The following is a 23,131-nucleotide window of genomic DNA, read 5'->3' as shown; positions in this document are numbered from 1 at the left end:
ATACGTTTCTTTCACATTCTGAAAACTACAGGAGATACAGGAGAGCAGCAGAGGTCACTGTAATCAGGGGAATATGGGACAATATTTAATACATTAGGCATTTTATGAAATGCAATAACTTCCATTTTTTCTGACTTTCTTTTAAACAAAGGCTTCAGTTAAATAATATGTGAATGGGTAACAGCATTGTGTGCAACAGGAATTGTACCTGTTAAGTTAAGGATGAATTCTATCCACTCAGTACGATATACAGTCCAGTGCAGTGCATGCAAACAAATTTTCCCTTTATCCCAACATATCACCTTTCAGACCTGAGAAAGGTTGTTATCTGGAGAACCTCACATTTTTTTGGTTATGAATTATCCATGTACAAGCATTGATTTCAGTGGACGTTCGTTTTATGCTATTATTGAGGAAATGCATTTCAGTCTTTCTATTCTTCACAAATCCTCTGTCTAGTCTGTATAACAAATATTTTCACATGATGAGGATTTAAATGCTGTCACATTTTCAGTGTTAGTTCTTCTACAAGCTGTTTTCTTTATTGAGTACACTTGCCCGCATAATTCAGACTCTAAATTGCAATTTATTTAGATCAGGGACGGACCTGACAGTTAGGGATCATGATTCAGACTGTTAGATATTTTTCTGACCAATATTCGTTTCAGCATTTGCCAAAATCTCTTTTTCTAAGTATATATTTAAAACCCTTTCATTTACTGATTTACTTTTGGCTTCCTATATGGATTCATACTGACCTAGCTGCCTTAATCAATAATTCATTATGCCCTGGAGTGGAATTCTTTCTTTTTGGCTCCAATATGTTGTGATTAAAAAACAAAATGAAATAAGAAAAAGGCAAATTTATGGGCCTAGATGCGTTAATTGAAATTAAATTGTATTTTACTGAAACTGTTCCCATTTGAAGTTGAATATTCCCATGGCAGTTGAAATGGCCATACCTTCTGAATGTATATTACTAACCTTGCTTTTGAAGTAGACTTGGCATACGGGTTACAAAGCAGAGTTGCAATTTGGCTACCACAGTTTGAGGAGCCCATGTGCAATTTAGGTATTCTGTTTGATATGGGGGACTCTGTGTGATGTCCATGTGACCAAAAATTTCATTTGGAAGAAAATATAGGTCTGTTTGCTTCACCCATTTGATGGCCTTATTCCAATAAAAGACTGCAAACCACAGCAATTTGGTATGAACAATCAAATTCCAGAAAAAGTGCGTGATCCTCTGTCCGTATGGCATCGTGCTTAGGTAAGGATCTCTTGAGTCTGATTTCTAGGGGTCAGGGAGGCCCACAGCAGATTGCTCAGTAAGTCTGACCATGTGATTCATCTGACAAAGGATATATATATCAGGGCATTTGAGGAGAGCAAGAAGAAACAGAGCAGAAGGAAACCAGCTGCACAGGAGACAGAGAGAGTCCATGATTTGAAGGAGAAAAACAATGAAAGATGGGGATAACAGACTCTTTGGAATTACAAGGTTCAGAGAGCAAATGATACTTAAGAGTGGTGATAATGTTGGTTTTCATTTGGATATTACTTCGCTTAATAGTGATTAGATTTTGGCACCTATACACATCTTTGATATTTGTTTGCTTCAGTCATGACGTATGTCTGAAGAGAGGAATTTCAAACCCAAACCTCCCAGAATACCTTCAAGATCTTATAAAAGGCATTCTTAGGCTTCAGGGCAGCCCACGCGCCTCCTGAATGCCCTAAGCTGGTGACACGCAGGACCTGGTGGTTGCTGTCCCCCTCACCAGCTCTGCCCCTCTGCCCCACAGTTCCTGCCCCACAGCAGGGGAGCCGAAGGCAAGCCACCTCCACCCACCTCGCACCGCAGCTTGCAGCCTAGCACAGATGTGCAAGCACACATTGCCTGAGAGCAGTGTGCCATGGAGACCTAGGGAGCGTTGTGGGTAGGGAGGAGGCAGAGACGAAAGGCTGAAAACCTTACTACTGGTATTACACCACATGTTAATGCACTTTCCATTGTACAATAGGGCAGAGATTGCGTCTCCTCTCAGCCCACGCTATTGCTACTGCAGGATCACACCCAGGCCTGATTTTTTTTTACAGGTTTTGTAAGAGAGAATCATGCTTTAAAGTTCCTCCTTGGCAGGCACAGCATCAATCATCCAGCAGGTTGTTTGTCTTCTCCCCATCCCTGAGACGCTGAGAGGGATTCATCAAGTATTAATAAGTCCTCTAGGTTGCTTGCCGTGAGCTATAAAACTGCAGCCTGTAGTTCCATGCTTCGAAAAGAATATATCTCTCTGTCTCAGTATATGTTAAAGGTGCTCATTGAAATAATTAAAGAGTAGAAAGACAGGAAATGGCTAAAATGTTAAAAACAAGAGCCCAGTAGCTACCCATGTCTTTCTTAAATTACTTCATTGAAACCTTTTCATCTCTACCCATGATAACACCTCTACACAGATGTGCCAGACAACGTAGGCTTGCCAGTGAAATAATATCTAAGAAAACTGTGAAGTGAATTGGTGAGAAGCAGCTCTAGAAACACACCGCCCAGTGGAAGAAAAATACTGTGTCAATGCATAGCAGATATGGCTTATCATACCTGATACAAGGGCGCTCAGAAAATATAGTCTCTTTGGGCTTATTAAGTTGTTTTATAAACCATCAAAAGGCAGTTGAAAATTCTGATATCCTCTGATAAATAGATTTGCAAAAAAAGCATTAATTCAAAGCTCTATGTGTGAGCATGATGTGTGCATGCTCATATGTGTGTTCACATACCACAGCACAGATGAAGAGAGCATGTCTGAGTAAAAAGCATTAGATGCCTTAATGTCTCAAAAGCTGGAAAATCAAATGGGAGACAATAAGGACAGCAGAGGTAGTTTCTTTCTATGTTTGAGTACAACGTAGAGGTTAGAACTGTGATTCTGGGATCAGAGCCACAGAGTGCTCTGGGGAAAATATATGTATTAGTGTTCTCTTTCTGTAACATTATTCAAGATCTTCCTGTCTCATTTCATTTGCACAAAATATAAATGTAGGCATATTAAACAAAGCATTCTTGGGTTTACTCTGTTTATTTCCTTACTGCCAGTAAACCTTCTTATCTCAGTGAAATTGCTGTTTAGACAAACTGCCCTTGAGGAGCAAATCAGCCTTTAGGGGGATGCACAGAAGGCAAGTTGAAGTTCTAGTTTCTGATGGCTAAGTGATGCAATAGCTGCTACTGCTGCTGTAGCATGTTGCCAAAAAACTGGGATAGCCAACAACCAAGATTTTGCCCCAGGACCCGAGAGAAGGGTAGAGTTAGTAGCAATATTTAACATGCGTTATATTTCTTAACAGTGATTAGATTAATACTCATACAAGTTGACTAAGTCTCTGACTGCTTATGTTTTCTTTAACTACTCTGGTAGCACTCTCATTTTGAAACAGTCATCTGAAGTGGAGTCTTCCTAGAACAGGAGCAAAATAATCCTCTCCCTAGGATCCAATCACTGCTATGAATATCCCATCATTTTAAAAGCAGCATGAGATGAGTCTTGATAAAATAAGAACACTTTAAGGATGCTCAGTAAAATAAAAACAGCTTATCTGTTGGAAAGAATATAATAATTCAGCCCAAATTACAGGTCAGGAATTTATTTTCTGTTACCCACTTGTACTTGCAGACAAAAACTGTGGGTTTTTTCTTCATATTTGTACGGTTCACCGGTCATTAGCAGTAGTCAAGAAATCACAAAACAAGGTAATAAAATGTTTAAACCGGCATATTGGTCATTTAATGCAATTTGTAAGTAGTTTCAGAATTCTACAACACAAGCATGACTATGGATTAGATATTGGTTATTTATCACAGTTCATGGTCCTTTATGTGAATAAATGACAACAGTCTTCTAAAGGTCAAATGTGAAACATAAGAGGCAAAAACCACCAAACATATTTTCTTGTTATTGAACATTTTGTTTGTGCTGTGCATAAGTCGCCCTAAGGATCTCTTGCTATACTCAGAAAGTCAACAAGCAAACAATTTGAAAATGATTAATATTGATTTTACAGAATACACCACAGTTCTGCTGGAATTCTTCTGTCTGCAGCGGAAAGTTATATTTATTGTTTTGAACAGAGGACAATTAATATAGTAGAAGTGAACCCAGAAATATTGGTCTAGACTATTTCCCTTTCTTAAATTGCTCCAGCTACTTCTGTTCAATTGGTTTTATGAGCGTAGCTGAGAATAACAACTATTACACTTGGCAATCTCATTAGGGATTCAATCAAAGTTTAGTCAGATGAACACGTCAAGGAACAACGTGCATAAAGTACCAGGTGTTCCTGAGGTTGATGCTGATGCCTGTCGCTGCACCCTGCGCAGGCTGTGTTTGGCTGCAGCGGTACAGATACTGGACTTGGTGTTGCGCGATTGCAGATTGGCTCTAAATACACTGTCAGGGGATGTCTTTTGCAAGGAGAGGGGTGTTAACTGAGGGTCGGTTGCTTCCACGTTCAGGGCAGGAAGTGCAAAACTGAGTAGATGGATATCCTTTTTCCATAACTTCCTAGCTGGGAAAGCCCTAGCTCAGCTTTGTACTGACTCAGCTGCCATTGCCAGTAGGTGCTGGTGCCCTAAATGCAAAGCCAAGGCCCACAGGGAGAACTGACGAACACTAACAAGAGAGAACCAGGGCTGCAAATAGCTTGCTGCTCTTGCATTAGCCCAAGGGATGCCAGTAACAAGGATTCACTGTGTGGATATGAAGTCTCTGCGTGGCCACAGGCCCTGGCATGTTTTAGAACAGGCTTCACCTGCCCCAGTCCTGGTAGCTGAGAGGCTTTGAAAGATATCGCAAAATCCTGATGTAGCTTCCCACGAACTCTTTTTTTTTTTTTTTTTTTTGTCATCAGGAATACTGGTGACCAGCTAACAGCCTAAAGTTTGGTTTGGCTAATTCATTTTTCCATGAAAATTCTTTTAGAAGATAAACAGTTGTTTAGAGCTTAATTTAAAGAAGGTTTAGTTCAAACTCTTGGGTTTCATGGGAGATCCTTTATATGCCTTAAGGAATGGGCTCTTGCTAACATTACCAACATCCATCAGTTACTTCTGTCATCAGTTGAAGGAAAGGGTGTTGACCCAGCGCTAAGTCAAAGTAGAGAAAATAATCCACTGGCTCAACAAAAAGCTTTTTCTATGGAAACTATTTTATCTGTGGGGTTTTCCAATGTAATTGTAGATTTACACAACTGTTGCGCTGGATCTTAGCTCAAGAAGTAGTACTTGCAGATAAGCTTATTGCAATTTTACATTGACTATTCAAAAATCATACTTTCTGTGAAGAAATTATCCATCCTCCTTGACTGCTTTCTGTCCATTTTTGATCTGTTTCCTTCAGAAAAGATATATGAAGGATAACAGTACTCATATAATATTTGAATATAATAATTCAAATAATTAATGTTCTCACAGGTATAAATTCACCAGCAAACAGCTTTTGAACTCTCCGTTTCAAACACCTTAAGTGGAAGACAGTATTCACTGGTTAAAAAAAAATGCTTCCACACACAGTGACAAGTTCTTGTTTCATACAGCCATTGTTTTGGTAAAAGCAGGGCACAAATTTATCCACTCCATTCTCCCTCCCATACCCTGATTGAAAGTATAACACAGCCAGTGAATTTATTGCTAATTTGAAAAGGGATCAGGTCTGATGCCATGTCATATGTCTCTGTCTCTGTCACATACATGAAACCTTTCTCTTTCTATTAATTAGCTCATAAGTTTGCACCATTATTTTCTACAAGACACTACCAGTGTTTTAAAATATGTCATATTAGAATATTCAAGATAATTAAGGCAAAGTGTTATCCATGTATTCGTCTACTGCTTTCAAAGAGAAGAAACAAGCTCCTATAAAATGTTAAACAATGACCACACTAAAGTGGAAATTAACAAGAAATTTTATTTCTGCCCAAAGAACTAATTTTTTTGTCAAACCAACAGTATTATCAGCTTGAAACTGGTAATATCTAAAATATCAGAGCAGCTCAGGAATGTTTCTGAGGACTGATGTACTGTCTTTTAATTTGTGAGAAATTAGTGGTTAAACACCCCTGAATAATTAAACATCCAAACTTTAATATTATTGTCATTGTTGATAACACCAGATGGCACTGCTACATATTGGTGTCCAAGTTGTTTCTGAGAACGAATCTTGACTCTTGGGAAGGCAGGCTGGAAGTTGCTGTCCATTTTTGCCTTTATGAGTTATATTATGGAAAGCACAAGATGGCAGTTGTTAAAAAGAAGCTGCACAAGCAGAAGTTCACTCTCTGATAACACTTAATTCTTCAGCCAGTGACCTGAGCATTGAAATAGGACCACCGGAGACACTGAAAAAGGGTTTATAAGTAGCATTTGTCCACCTCTGTTGCTGGAATGTGTATCTCTAACAGGGAAGTTATAAATAGAATATGTCCACACTCTAATTCATAATTTCTCCTCCACTACACATTGCTTTTTGCTTGGCTAGGTTGACTGTCAGCTTCAGACATTCACCATGCTGAGAAAACAAGGCAAATGCCATCAGTGTATCTAAGGTCTTCTTTAAGCAGAATTGTGTACAATACCATACCACAAACAGCTCTTTGTCCCAACGTGTCCATCAGCTGAGCAGTGTGAAGAGTGAACAGTCAGAATGGGCAGGACTCGGCTGTGCCATGCACCCATGGAAACGGAGGAAAAATGCCGTTTAGCTGTCATTCATCCAAACAGGACTTTCCATTCCTTCAGGGGGTTCTTTCATCAGTGTTAGTTCTTCCTTGGGATTTTGAGTCACTTCCTCAGGTCTTCTAGGCTTGCTTGATGTGCTGAATCGAGTGTCTGACAGAGACAGACAAAAAGAACTGGACATGGCTCACTAAACCCAGTGATTTCCTCAGAAAACATCTGTAATGTGGGAACCTAGTCAAAGGCAAAACATCTGGTCTAAATACACACCAAATACTCCAACTTTGCCTCAAGGTGCACTGCTGACTGAGGCATGAATGCAGAAGCAAAGACATTCACTGTAGCTGACCAAAGAATAAGGCTTCTGTGGGTGTTGTGTAAATCCTGCACCTCATTTTTGAGCAGAACCTTTCTCAAATCGTGGGGAAGACAGAGTACCCACTGAACTTAAGACCCTATGCAGACAAACCACAAAACTCACCTGTCACCAGCAGTGATGTTACCAGCTCTGATACCTTACCAGATTTCTGGGAGCGGGCTGTGATCTCACTTTCTGGCTGAGTGAGGGAAGCTTCCTGCTCACAGAGGAGGCATGAGTAAACTGCTTCAAAGTGATTTTTCCATTGATCCGGTAGATCTTGTAGCCTGACACTCTGCCTATCACAGATGTCGTTCAGTTTAATAGAAGCTACTGAAATTATGTGTGGCTTTTAGAAGACTTTCCAAGTTGAACATGATCTTTTCTGAGCAATGAGTTGACAGTATTCTAAACTTGAAACCAGATGACATTTCTTTTTTTCTTAATAAACATCTCTGATGACACTTACTGTATGGCAGATTCTTATTTGCTGTAGCTTCTGCAAAAATCACTTCACGTGATGTTTGATAGGTCTGCTGGGCAGTTGTCAACACAGGTCGTCTGAAAAAATATTGTTAAAAAATTAAAAGAAACTGAAAATTCAGACTTTGGGAATGTCAGAAAGCAGGTAACTGCCTGACAGCTTGACTCTAATATGATGTCTCCATTAAAGTCTGTGTCATGGTTTAGCCCCAGCCGGCAACTAAGCACCACGCAGCCGCTCGCTCACTCCCCCTCGGTGGGATGGGGGAGAGAATCGGAAGAGCAAAAGTAAGAAAACTTGAGGGTTGAGATAAAGACAGTTTAATAGGGAAAGCAAAAGCCACGCACACAAGCAAAGCAAAGTAAGGAATTAATTCACTACTTCCCATGGGCAGGCAGGTGTTCAGCCATCTCCAGGAAAGCAGGGCTCTATCACGCGTAATGGTTACTTGGGAAGACAAACGCCATCACTCCAAACGTCCCCCCTTCCTTCTTCTTCCCCAGCTTTATATACTGAGCATGACGTCATGTGGTATGGAATAGCCCTTTGGCCAGTTTGGATCAACTATCCTGGCTGTGCCCCCTCCCAGCTTCTTCTGCACCTGGCAGAGCACGGGAAGCTGAAAAGTCCTTGACTAGTACAGCAGCAACTAAAACATCTCTGTATTATCAACACTGTCTTCAGCACAAATCCAAAACATAGCCCCATACCAGCCGCTATGAAGAAAATTAACTCTGTCTCAGCTGAAACCAGGACAGTCTGTTACTTTATCTACCAGAATATCAAGATTGGGCAAACATTTTTACCAGCATAAAACTGTTGCCAGTATCAAGTTTTCTGTCTATTCATAACCTAAAGTCCGTTAATCACCAATGACTTCTAATGGCCAATAGAAATCCAAATGCAACTGTTCGGATTGGTACCAAGTCTCTTGATGAAACTTGAGGAATGGAAGAAGAAGGCAATAATCATTGTATCACTGGGAAATATGAATCCCAACAACTGCTGTCTATATCTACTCTTCTTCATGTCAGGTTTCTCCAGTGTAACTGGCTGGATGCCCTAATCACTTTCCACACAGCTATTAGTATAATCGAAAGTAATGATGACTGGTCTTTCCAGGTATCATTAGTAGTAACTGCCAGTTGTTGACAAAATAGATCACAGTCTGAATTGCTAGCCTGAATCTTAATAGAAAGACATACAACAGTGAACTGAACTGATCCCTGTCGGTCTGAAATCAAATGTTGATGAGTACTGTAGGGTTACACTGTAAGTAAATAGGGCCACTAAATATATAACAAGCCCGAAATACCATTTTGGCATGGAGAGAAAGTAGAGCAGCCAAGCTCTACTGAAGCAGTCTATTGAAGAAACCTACAAACAGAATTGATTGACTATTTCAGTGAATTTCTCTTTTTAACCAGTCGTTTTCATCTGTTGTCAGATGAAATTGTTTGAAATGAATTTGTTTGAATTGGTACTGATAAAATTTGGGACTCTTAAAGTGTCAATAGCAAATCTCTCTTGAAAGATCCTAATTGACAGACTCACATGAATTCGATGTATTTACAGCATGTTAAAAGCAGAGTCCAAACATTAGGAGATTTAGGCACTGAGCAAAGTGGCATCCAGTCCAAAACTGTGAACACCAAATTTACATGCATTTTCAAGTCATGCATTCATTTTAGCCTCACAGCATAAGCTATTCAGTCTATGTTGCCTTCCACACCTTTATAAACTATTTTAAAGAGTCTTTTAAATCTAAAATTCATAGCTTTACTGTATTCATAATTTGTAAAAACATAGGTATTTTCTCAGCCAGCTCTTCATCATTTCTAAGCCAGGATACTTCAGTTCAAGCTTTTTACCTAATAAGGAAGATGGCAGATGGAAGGCAGCCCAAACACCAGTTTTATATTTTGTGACTGATGTGCTTTTACCAGAATGGCCTGTTTGCAAGATCTTCTTGATCATTTTCACCTCATAAGGAGGTAAAAACTCCTGGCCATTTCAGCTATCAGACTAACAGTTTGGTGGTAGTGGTGTGGGACAGAAACATTATCATGATATGACCACATCAGTCATATCCTGAGGGCTGGAATCAAGGTAGAGCAGACAAATTATTTTATCAGATTGAAAAAGTTACTATCTTCAAAGCAGTTCATTTTAGTTTTATTTGATACTGTAATACTGTTATTTTGTTCATATATCAGCATTGCCAGGCAGAGATGTATAAGACATTAGGTTCTTGCAATCATATTTCCAGTAGAGAACTAGGGGTGGTAGAACTGGAGATACTGTGAATGTAATTAATTTTATTTGCAAATAAATATTAGTCATGGAACTCATTTTATTAACCACCATGCTGGGAATTAGTCCCTTCAGGAATTTCAGCACAGTATTAGAACAATATTGCCCAAAGAGCAATGATAACTAGAGGCCAAGGCAAAGAGAAAATACAAAATACTTCTATTGCTCACATCAAAGACTCAACACTGTGCAAAACACAGCCATCTTGGCAAGTCCTTATTAAGTACTTGGAACAGTACTTTATTTTTATGGGACTTTTACATGTGACTGATATTTAGTTCATTTAATGGACTTAAAATCCAACTGAAAAAAAATCTGTTTATTCTTGTTTCACTCAACAAATTAATATATCTGTTGTATCTGTAGAGATGGTCCATGAAATGCCAGCTACACAATCCAAAAGTAAACTATTAATTAATCTCTTTTTAGAATTTCTAGGCTATTCCTTGACCAAACAAGTGTGACTAGTAAAATGAGCTCTTGGTTTCTCATTTGGGAACAGCATATATTTTTTGATTCTTTATCATGCTTCCTGTTTCTTCAAAGAAAAGTTAACCTTGAGATATTCTTGGATTCCAGGTCATATTTTTCTTCCCCAAACTTCTCTGCATTCACATGCAGTACTAGTTAATAAAGTTCTCCAGATCCTATCATGTGAAGGAAAATAGGTAAGTCCTAATTTAACATCTTTACTAACTTAACTAGCAATATAGGTCTGAATGCAGAATGCCAAAAAGCCTTTTTTCTCCACCAGATCGTTTAAGCCCATACCTCGACATTCCTCTTCCTTAGAGCCTAAGGTTTGTCCCTAGACGATGACCTCTTTCAACACTCAAGCTATTCTTGTGTTGAATATTGCAAATATGGTTTATGCAGCCACAGCTACTAGTAATCCCTTTGGATGAATAATTCTCCATAAGCCATGATATTACCATGGTGACCCAGAAAGAAGGACTCTAATGGTGTCCCTGCAAGTGGAGGGAAGCTGGCCTGTTAGAAGACATGTAAGCTTTTTGCAGCAAGACTAGTAGCTCTCTCCACTTTTGCTCCAGCCTATCTTTCTATGCCAGATCTGCCTCATGTCTTTGCTTCATGATCCAACCCTCCTCCAGATAGTTGGCTTCTTCCCTACATTTATGTCCATATCTTGCCATGCGCTCCTAGTCTCTGCTTTACCTCTTTTCTGAACTTTGCCTCAAGTCTCTGCACCACTTCTGCCTTGACTTTCTGCTGTAAACATCACACAGGACCATTGCTTTGCCTGAGTGCTAAAACTATCAATTTAAAAGCTTTCTTGTGGAAAAATCATGTCAGTTGGTAGAATCATCACGTAAATCTGTGAGTACATTTTGGCTGTCCATCTCCATTTATTTCCAGAAATAGATTTTAAAAATACTTTTTAAAAATACTTTTTTAAAAAAACCTTTGTTAGGTTTAGTTTGCGCATTGTAGCTTCAAGAAAATAAAAATATTTAGATGAAATTTATATATAGTGATATATGTATAATTTAAACTTTTACACAGGATGGCTCCACTGAGCCACTACAGCTCTCATTGGCAGTTCTATCATCATCCTTTTTAGATATGGAATCTCTTATATCTTTTCATCACAATTTTGCCTGGAGAATTTTTTTTCAGAGCAGTAGTTCTTGCCAAATCTAATACGAAGCCAGCAAATAGAAATGCTGTATATGTCTGTGAAAGCTAATCTGCAGCAAAATTTTTCAGACAAAGAAGCATTCCAATGCAATGGCAATTTATTATTTTAAACCAATTCCTAACACCCTGAAAAGTACATTCTTAAATAACACAAAATATCTTTTTTCCCAACATTTGTAATTAGAATCTGAGTAGTGCTGAACCACTGCAGCATCTCTGATGAGAATCTAAACAAGTCCACCTATGGAGGAGGATGATACTTTTTGCATTATCAGCATGCACATTCAATTTAACATTTTTGTTATCAAATCTAATCCTGTGAAGAAAATCAGTCACTGTATCAGTCTTCACAAATGCTCCTCGCACCTAACATATGACTCACTCACATGCCCCCATCAAAAATCAGAAGGTTTTGTTTTCAAAGGGAAAGGAAGGATGTACAGATGTGATTCACTAACAGTTCCTGAGAGAGCAAGTAATTGCCCCAGGCTATTTCATCTTTCCCCAGTAAAGTAAATTAAGAAATAAATCAAGTGCACAACTGGTACTGTGATATTAAGGAAAAATTCACTTTATACAGATGTGTAAAAAAGATATATAATAACTCTTTGGGAAAAGAAGAGTAAATTTAGTGTTTGTAAAACATTCAGCCATGGGGAATAAAGACTTCATAATCAGAGATTAGGCAAAGCGTTCCTGTGACATCTCAATCTTTCCTGATATTAGCCAGCTTTCCCTGCAGCTGGGAAATCACATCAAGGGATGAAGGGGCACCCTGACATTTAAGTTTCTTTGGTGAACCAACCCTGAAGATGCCTGGTGTTGTAGTGTTTCAGTAGGGTGGGTATCATCTGCCTGGGGTTCATCTGCCATTCACTAGGGTTTGGACAGAGCCCACCAACCGTTTGTGTACGAGCTACTGAATACCTAACAGCAAAACTATTCAGTCCAGGCCTCCTGTGTCAAACAGACACTTGGGTCTGTGTGCATGCGGTGGGAGAACAAGCAGTACAAATCGAGGGGAACCATTACTTGATTGTTACACACCTGCAGTGTTGTCAGGCAGAGTTCACTGGAGACTGGTCTGACAGTTCTAAAAATGTAAAGTATTAATTGAATAAAAATTCACTTTTCTTGCCAGTTCACCCTAGAAAGCATCCATCCAAGAGACACTCTTTTGATGTCTGCATTTTTGCTAATGCCTGTGCTGTATCCAATATTCCTTTTTTTGGGGGGGAAAGGTCATTAAGATTGTCGTACTAGCTGGAAGACAAATGTTTCTATGCACATGGTTAATTCTAGTCCTGAGAACCGGCAGAAATTACATCAGTGCTACTAATTTACCTCTTATGATGAAAACTAATATTTTTTGTCTGACTATTCCCCCCATTTCTCTCTGTGTGCCTCCCCACCCTTCCCGATGCTGCACCGTTAGCATCACAGATGCACTGGCATCAGCTGGCCGCTGCTACCTTTGCCTGCCTCCCCCTCCCTCTTCACGACCGGACCGTGCGAGTCGTTGCCGGTAAGTGTTCCTCTAGGATCTGAATTGCCAGACCTCACGTACCACTTACATAAAAGGCTGCTAGAGCAGTCAGTACGGTGTTCCTATCTGCATTGCAGCTCACAGTGCTTTGCAGAGTGGAGCAGATGATGAAAGTTGGAAAGGGACTGAATTTTGGACAAAAGCTCTCTGTTTTCAGTCTGCCTCGGAGAAGGCTGAAAAAGGAAGGTAGAGTTTTCATTTGGAAAGGCCTTGGCAAGTAATTTCTGTCACATTTCTGTCACAATGTGACATTTCTGTCACATTTTCACTCCTATTTTTTACTTATTTTAAGATCCTTTAGTTACATCTAAAGCTAAATGCCTTCATAAACAAAAATTTAAATAGATAAACACATTTCATAGATTTAAACAGAGATAAAAACTACTCCTGCTCTTACTGATGTCTCCGAGGACAGTGTGAGGCAGACATTTCACAGTCTAAAAAGGCACAATAAGACTCGACAATGATCTTGTGGCAATACAGTACACTAATCTGAGACACAAGAGACCCTGAAGTGTATCTGCAATAAATGGAAAACAAAAAAGTAAAGCAAGGACAAATATATCCATAAAGATTTAACAGAATTATTATTAGCATTAGGAGCTGTTAGCTTAATGAAATTGCTATTAGTTTTACCAACCGAATACAGTATCCCTGCAGGAGTTACTATAAGCAACGCCACTGGAATGTCTGAGCAACAATGGATTAATTACCAAATACATTCTTTTTTCTTTTTTTTTTTTCCCCCTCCCTAATAACCAGACTTTTCCCTGTCAGTCTCATTAGAGAGGGTATTAGTCTTGTAGCTTTATCATCTTGAATAGACAGAAAAGGGCAGGCAGAGTAAGATGGTGCTTTGACATCAGCTATTCCCTCACAGTCCACAGGGGCATGTCGTACATCCTTGCTCATCATTTGAAAGAAGAACAAAGTGTTTGAGTTTTTAACCTAGCCACCATTCACTCTGACTTTTCTTTTTGCCAGAGTGCAGAGGATGCTGGGGTTCCTGCCTCTGGCACAGACCGCAACAAGTTTATCAGCCTCAGTAAGTTACCTCAGTGGTTCAGAAGAAATAATTTCGACTTGCTGGGCACCTATCGAACCTAGAGTACGACAGAGCTGCCCTTGCCAAGTGCCGCTCAGTTGGAGTGGCCCTCGTCCCTCGTTACTGTTCTTGCTTTTCAGTCAGCCCCAAGGAAAGCTGGGTGGTGAGGTGCCCCTGCCTGGGTCTCCAGCCCCTGGAGATGTCCTGTCCATCCCCACTGCCAGCAGTGCCAGTCCTGGGTCACAGCCTGAAATCCTGCCTAGCTGTTCACGGCTCTTTCCCATTTCAGATGTTAATAAACGCTGCACTGCCCTCCATCTGTTTTGCCTTTCTGCCATCTACCAAAGAGCTGCATGTCATTTCTTTTCACCTGTCCATTTAGCAAATTGGTTCACAGTCAACACCACAGAGTTCAAAGTGCTTTGGTCTGCCTAAATTCATGTTTGTTGGAGATGTGTCAAACATGAGTAGCACTCACTGACCATCACCATATATGTTCTGTCCAAAATATACAGGGTACAACGGCCTTAAATGAAACAGCCTGGAACATTCCTTTCTAAAATGTTGATTATAAAGAAAATTTAGCTACCTAAGTGTAAGATTAAAGGCACTTTCATACAGATTAGATTTAACTCAATTTGTCATTTATACTCAAGGAGATTTCTCTTCAGTATTTAGATCAAGCCTTCACTTCTGAGTAATAGGAATTTTTTAGAACATCTGACAGAAGTCTCATCTCATTCTGATCAAAGAAAATGCAGAAAAGTTAAATCAGACTTAAAATGTTTATAATTCATAATGAATATTTTGACTTTGATTACTCCTTCTTTATTAATTATGTTTTTTAATTAGCTAATGCCCTAGATATCTGTTTTAATTATGTTTGCCATCCATACCTGTCATACCCACAATGTAGTAGTGCATAACATATCTAACACATACCCATGCTTGAAGGAACAGTGCATAATCTGTTTCAATCTCCATGTTTGTGTTTGTATATCACTGTGCATGGGGTCTGGCTGGGATGGAATTAATTTTCTTCACAGCAGCCTAGTATGGTGCTGTATTTTGGATTTGTGACCAAAACAGTGTTGATAACAGAAGGATGTTTTAGCTATTGCTGAGCAGTGCTTGCACAGCGTCAAGGCCTTTTCTGCTTCTCACCCCATCCCACCAGCGAGGAGGCTGGGGGGGGCACAAGAAGCTGGGAGGGGACACAGCTGGGACAGCTGACCCCAACTGACCAAAGGGATATCCCATACCATATGATGTTGAGCTCATCAACAAATTTTGGGGAAAGCAGGAGGAAGGGAGGATGTTGAGAGTTGTCTTCCCAAGTAGCTGCAATGTGTGAGGAAGCCTGGCTTTCCTTAGGATGGTTGAACGCCTGCCTACTGATGGGAAGTAGTGAATGAACTCCTTGTTTTGCTTTGCTTGCGTGTGCAGCTTTTGCTTTACCTATTAAACTGTCTTTATCTCAACCCATGAGTTTTCTCACATTTACCCCTCTGATTCTCTCCCTCATCCCACTGTGGGGGAGTGAGTGAGCGGCTGCGTGGGGCTGAGCTGCCAACCAGGATTAAACCATAACACACTATGGCATTAGAAACATTTATTAAAGTGTATTTGATTTTTGTGTTGATTTGGGGTGGGACTAACTTTAAAAATTCTTTTTTCATGTATTCATGTGCCCTTACACACATTACTGGGCTTGCAAGACACAAGACACTGTTGTTTGTTTTTCTTCTGGTGATGCAGTCCTGTGGGATACAAGGCTTGTAAAACAGCGGCGTGAAATTTGCCTGAGTTTGTGGCTCCCTTGGAAGCTTATTGCTTTAGAGGTCTATGTTTAGAAAGGAGACAGGGGACCCTTACCCTGGACTCTCAATATCCAGCTTTTCTTAATGATTCCTGGTCAGAGTCCCCCAAGAGCTGCACACAATGAGCAGTCAACAAGTGTTACAAACACTTCTTAAGCACAAATATCTGTGTCAGTAAGTAACCAGAAAACCTTTAAAGAATAGTGACAACTGTGGCAAATAACATACCAGAGAATATTCCTGAGTGGTGCCCCATCTCCTTGTAACATTTCTGCGTGTAAATAGTCTGCAAGGACAACATCTGCATTCAACTGAACAGCAGTCACAGTGGTCCCATTCAGTATTTACTTATCGTCCTATCCTGCTAATTGGACCTTGTCTGAAGTATGCTTGTTCCTAACAATTTAGTGCTACAAACATCAATAAAATAACTTAATTATAACTTTTTCTCTTCAAGAATAGCTTAGACTCAAGACTTTAATTTTTTTTTAACAGAAGAAGTTGAAATCACTTAGCTGTTAAAATTTCATTGTTAAAATCACTTCACTAATTTCATTATGAAGAAGAAAAGGCTGAAGCAGGTGGTCATTCCCTTAGAGGACTAATTTTCATTTATAAGTGAGTTGGCAATCTATGTAGTTAGTAAAATAATTCTGTACATATAAAACACTTGTTTTGGGGGAAGGACAAACAGTGTTTTACACATGATGAAAAACAGAAAATAAAAAAGATGTTGAATCAATGCTCTGAGGGCAACACATTGTATCTAAAGAACCAGAAATGGCACTAACATATGTGCTTCTGATATCAGCAACCAACAAAATACACACACTATACCCAGAAGTATTTTGTTCTTTTTCTGGTATTTCAGATTCGGTATTTGATAAGTCTTCTTCTGGAGTTAAAAAAGTTTTGCATAATTATTATTTGCATTTTTTTATTCTGGTGTGTGAGTTCCAGTACTCAAAATCTAAGACTTACTTTATTTATTATTGAGTATTTTCGTGGGTGTTAATTTTTCTGGATATGCAAATAATCTTTTGCAATTTTTCTATTCAAATGACGTACAACCAGTTCTAGTTGCAGGCAAGTTCTGTATGTTTAGTTTAATTAGCCTTCAGATTTAGAATGGATTATTATGAGTTATAAAATGTTAATGCTTAGGTTCATTACACTGAATTTTGAAATAAAGTATGTTCCTAGACCCGGAGGCCTAACCAGAAAGACTCAGCTTTATCACTGACTTCCCAGAAACATTATGATTGATCTTTTGATGTGTAACTGGAGGGAACTTCCTATCTAGGTCACTTGAAAGACATAAATGGCCAATGTGCTGAAGAGTCCCTCTCAATGTATATGATGGGGAAGGAACACTCTTTTGATACATCCTTTCTTGCCAGCATGACAGCATCAGGCATATGTCTATGAGGCATTGAGTAGAAATGAAAAGGTCTGTAGCCCCACCTGACAACCCCCTCTACTGACAAGTGTTTTAGATGACACTGGTTGCAAGAGATCCTGGTCAGCTCCCTCCTCCTCCATCAATGGCATCCCACATTGTGCTCCTTCCTGTTCACTGACATGGGGGTGTAGTTCTACAATCTACAAAAATGTCATGTTGATACAACTTGCTTGCCTTGCTGTGCAGCAGTAAACTACATTTTGGGGTGCTGCAAGGTAAATGTGCTTTAAACGTTAGCATGAGTAGAGCAACAGAAGTGTTGCAGTAAAGCATTAGTTTGCCGATGAGAAACTTGGACATTTCTCACTTGATCCTAGAGTATAATGCAATTTAAGTATTTCACAAGTCTCCTCAGATCATTTGGAAAATGCATACAATTAGTTTTTAAGTATCTGAAAGAAGTATATGATTAATAGTTGGTAATTATTTTCTTCAGCTATAAGATATACTTTCAAGAACCCTTAATCCAAATTAATTGTTAGTTGGAATACAGATACTTAATAGATGCCAAGTACTGGATCTATTCCACTTTTTTCACAGTGTGGAATAATATGCTTCAAGTGGCAAAGACAGAATGAAAACCTGTGTCAGATGAGTTTCTTTAAGACCCTGGGCCAAGAAATCACCAGAAAAATGTGAAAACCCAAGGTTTTGGAAGGCAGCTTGAGTCACTCTGGAGACGATGGAAAGGCAAGCACTGTAGAAAGGTTGTTGTCATGGGAAAACGTGAGCTAGGACATGGTAGCTAGTCATTGGTGAGGGGATTTGATGTGACTTCTTAATTATGTATAGCTGAATAATTGTAATGCCGATAACTGGTTAAAAGGAGGAAGCTGAGTCTCTTAAGAGTCACAGTGGTAAAATGGAGGGAAGAAAGGATAACTGAAGCACTGAGGAAGAAGCTATGTGAGATAGGAAGGGGCCATACTTATTTTACCACTGTTGACCAGTTAGAAGTGTCATGGGATCAAAAAAATCGGGAGATACAGGTGCTTAGCATTCATCTGGGATAGAGATAGCTTTTACGTGAATGAAACAAGCACATACATGCTCATCCTGCTAGAAAGCAACCAGGAGTGCATCACACTGTGACTGTCAGAGGGGCACTGCACACCCTTCATCTTCTCTACCCCTTCCCTGCCCCTGGTATATCAGTCCTTATCCACGCCAAGGAATAGAAGTTTAGCAGTAAAGTACGGTATTCGTTAGCATTTAGTTGTTGAGGCACTTAAGACCTTTTCCAGAGTACATTGCAATTTTGGTGGTGCCTGAACGTTGGACGCCCAGAGTGATGTTTACATACCCAGATTTTCCTGTCAACCTAATGATTTATTTCTAGGTAAACCCAGGTCTTAGTGGTTGTGTCTATGCTGTGGAAGCTGGGAGCACTCCCAGCCCCTGGGCCCAGGTGCAAGCACTGGTCAGATGCCAAGGCTATCTCAGGACAAGATCAAGCTAGCCCCATCCCTTCTCAGCCCACACCTTGCTTATCTTGAGGAGGAAACCTGGTCTATGAATGCCTCCTGTCTGATCCTTGCTCTGGACAATCAAGGCACCAGAACAACGGAGCGATGCAGTTTGTGTAACACTAGCCACTGAAAACCGCACAGCCTACTAACACCTCTTCTGTATGCTAGGAAATGAATATGGTGCTTCCCAGGTGTGTGTCCATGCCATAGAAACCACCCCTGCTATGATGGGCTCTTCTGACAGGTGGTTATTTAGCTAGAAACTGTGGCATGACAAGCAAGGGATCAGGATGCGTCCTCTCTCTTTCCAACCAGGCAAGTAGGATTGTATTACATATGCTCTGCAGATTAAATGAGTATTTCACATTTCTGGAGGCTTCACAGGACATTGAATACACTTTACAAAATAAAGGCAACTAGCATGAAGAAGGAGCTGACGCTGAAGTTTTTAGTTGTTCTCTGCCTTTCATGTTTCTTTCCTTTAAGACAAAGAAGTCAGCTCTGCTGTTGTGCAAAATGAATGCAATCAAGCACAATGCTTGAGCTCAGGGATAGCTTGAAAGAATCACTCTGAGCAGTGAATACCCATTTAATGGGTGCTGGGTCAGAAGCCAGGGACCATCACTGCTGACAATATTATCAGTACCTGGCAAATTTCCTTAGATCCGTAGACCCGAGTCCCACAGATGCAAGTTCCAAAGTCCTGGATTCAAGAGACCACATGAAAAAGACATTTCCAGGTGTAGTGGTATTTGTGAAAGGCTTGAAGACGTGAAGTAAGAGTTTCCTAAAGACTCTAAAGCTAGAAAGTGAAGTAAAACCACGCTGTTGATTTTTTGGCGGAGGATGAGGAAGGCAATTGCGAAGAACTGGGATTGGCAATCTGGTCACCTTGTAAACTGTTTCACTGTCACTTGCAGTGGTTCTGGGAAGTGAGAACAGCCTTTAAATCCCCATGACAGGACTTTGGCATACGGATAGTTTTGTTTTCCTGTGAGAGGATTCAACATTCAAAGTTTGAAACGTAAAGCTTTAATTCTTATCCTGAAAGTAATGAGGCAACAAGGAATAATACTTCAGCTCACCCAAATTTTCCTCTTCACCCATTTTGTAGCCCTCCCTTCATTCTCACTGCTCTTCCCAGAACTTTTTTCCTCTGGAAGCTGTCCAATTAACTCCTGTCTTCTTTGAATTTCATTGCTCAACGCTCAACGTTGCTGCACTTCAGCAGAGGTCAGTGCTGAAAGGAGCATGATTACCTCAAATGTCTTGTTAGCTATGCCAGTTTATTAATCATTGTGGGTGATTAATTGTATGGGGTTTGCCTTTACACAATCCTTTTGATTCCTATTGAAGCTATGATTCACAACAATTCTAAATATACTCCTGCAGAGCTCTAACTTAGCCCTTTGTTCCCTTTCCTATATTTGTGCAGTTAATTGCTCTTACCCGAGTTCATGGTCTGGCACTTGCCCTTATTAAACAGTACTTTTTCTTTTTTATATCATTTCCCTGTGTATCAGGATCCCATTGAACTCTAATCCTGTTTCTCAATGTACACTGTCAGCTTATTGGTGTCTTCAAATGTAATCAGCACATTTTCTATTCAATCATCTAGATCATTAAAGAAAATATCTGATAGTACCATTCCCTTAGGACTGATCCCTGCAAAGCATTACTCAGTCCTTTTCAGGATGTACGTGAACCACTGTTAATGAATTCCTAAGTAGAGTTTTCCCATGACTTTGGCAACTGCTTTTTTTCATCTAAATATTCTAAACCATTCATCTAAACCATTCCATTGGTTATGGAAACTCTATGCAGTATAGTGTCCAAAGTCTTATATAAGCCAAGGTATATGGCATGTATTGCTTCTCCTCTCTGTTACCTTGTGGTAGAAAGAAACTGGTTTGATTTGATACGATGTGTTTTTAAGAAATTCAGTCTGGCTACTGCTCCCCTCCATGTTTTCTTTTAGGTCCTTAGAAGTAGTCTGTGTGTTAATTTGTCATATTGGTTTTGGTCCACCAGTAGGAACTATTAAGAACTACGAGTTTCTAGGTAATTATTTCTTGGTGCCTGGTACCTGGCAGCAGGCATGCGTGCACTTCTAGCAGCGGTGGCAGTGGAACCCGGGTTTCATCAGCTTAGGCTGTGCGCAATTAAAACTGCTACCGATGCTGTTACTGGTTAGCAGGGTGGAAGTAACCGCCTACTGGGCATCACTGCGTCAGCAAAGGTTTTACTGTGAGCAGAACTATAACAACATGAAAAAAGAACAAGCGACTCACACCTAAAACTTCTGTTTTGTTCAAATGAGAAGAAATCCTCAGTCTTTGAGAATGAATCTGGGCCGGTCCTCCGTCCTCATCTGTGCTCTGTGTTTGTCCTAGCCTGTCTTCCTCTGCAGAGATTGATGGTTATTGCTATACCACTAGCAAATAGATATTCAAGCTATTAAAAAAATGAATGGCAACACCTTCTAAGGCTGGTACGTGAATAAAAATTGTTTCTCCTACTAGACATTCTCTTAGGCCCTATGGTGAATATGGATCGTACAGTCTTAAGGCTGAGCCTTGGTGATCGTTTTCCTTTCTAACCTTCTTCATGTAGCAAAGTGTTTTGCAGGTTTTTTTTAAAATAAATATTAGGGTGCTTATTCAGAAATACAAAGCTTATAAAATTATGTTTCAACTAATCCTGTTTGTGATTTCTTTTTAAGATGCAGTTTTTAATAAAATTAGAAGGAACTGTTCAGCTACAAGTATTCCCCATTCACTGCAAAGTAAGGACAGCGAATGTGATAAAGGTAAAGCAGAAGAGAGATATATTCTTGTTTCAGGTGTCTGGGCTAGGATGTAAAAAGAATTTGATGCTTTCTCTCTTAATATCACTGAGTTTATCTCTGATGCCAAGCACAGTTGTTATCATGCACACAGAAAATATCAGTCTTAAAGCTGGCATTTCCTATCTTCTGCATGCTTGATGAGCAAGAATACTGTTCTTTTAAAAGGGCATTACTTTTGTTGTTTTTAATTTTTTTTTTCTGAGTTTATATTTGAAAGCAGTAAGATTTCTCAAAACAGTGATAGATTTCTTCCTGCCTTTGTGGAATTGCTGAGTTTTTAACTATATCTTGCTCTGTAAATTTTTTTTTCATATTTTTGCCTGTAGATATAGAATGGTTTTGTTTATAAAATGTATAGAAGTGTATATTAGAGAAATATTTTCCTGACTCAAATTAAAAATGATAAGCTTTCCTATTCTCCACATGACTGTCTCAACTGTAAGAAAAGAATAAGATCATTTTCAATCTCTAATAATATTTGAAAAGCGCACTCTATTGTGTCAATATATGCCATGGGAGCTGACAGTCTACATCCCAGCTCAGCCTTAATGTTTTATGATATCCATGAGCAACTGTGTCAAGACTCACAGCATGTATTTATTTATTTATTTTTCAAGTACTTCCACATGGACAAAAGAGTATTTCTGTATTTTTGATGCTACTGATTGTAGGCTTTATAATATCGTTTATGTTGAATGTCGCAAAATACAAAGCTGGAATTTTGGTACTCAGAAATTAAAGTTTGTTGTATTAATGTAAATATTATTTCTAAAATATAAAAAACATCAAGAAAATTAGTTCCAAAGAACTTTATATTGTATACAACAGAATTATATATATGGCTTGCGTAGATATTCAATGTATAGATTCAAATTAAGGTTCATGCCAAATGTGAGAAAAGCATTGCTTTATTTACATGGTGATGCTAGAATGAATACTTTTAGCTCTCAGTATTTAGTTATTGGATTTGGTTTATTGTAGGTTAATATGACTCAAAATAGAAATTATGTTGCATTGTACTGGCTTGATAAGACCTGTCACAGTATTAGAATATATTAGTTGCTCTTCAGCAACTTCAAAAAGATGTTGGGAAGTTGCCTGGGAGACCGGAGGTAAGATGTACACATCTTACTAAAACTGCCTTCTCAGCATTCATCATTATGGCTATACATTGCCCAGCCAAAGCGCTGTTTAGATCTACTGCTTGTGCTGTTCCTGCAGCTTTTCTTGTTGTTATGAGACACCCTGACAAGCTTATTCTTCCTGACACCTTCAAGAATAAATTATCTACAGGATTAGAGAATATTCCAGTGCAAAAAGAAGAGAAAGCCATTTCTGCTTAACTTGCCTTCCTGAGTCAGGTCAGTTCTGCAACATATAAAGACCCACTTGTCATT

The sequence above is a fragment of the Mycteria americana genome, chromosome 1, assembly GCF_035582795.1.
Source record: "Mycteria americana isolate JAX WOST 10 ecotype Jacksonville Zoo and Gardens chromosome 1, USCA_MyAme_1.0, whole genome shotgun sequence".
In the NCBI taxonomy this organism is placed as follows: Eukaryota; Metazoa; Chordata; class Aves; order Ciconiiformes; family Ciconiidae; genus Mycteria; species Mycteria americana.
Note: the sequence above shows the minus strand (reverse complement) of the source record.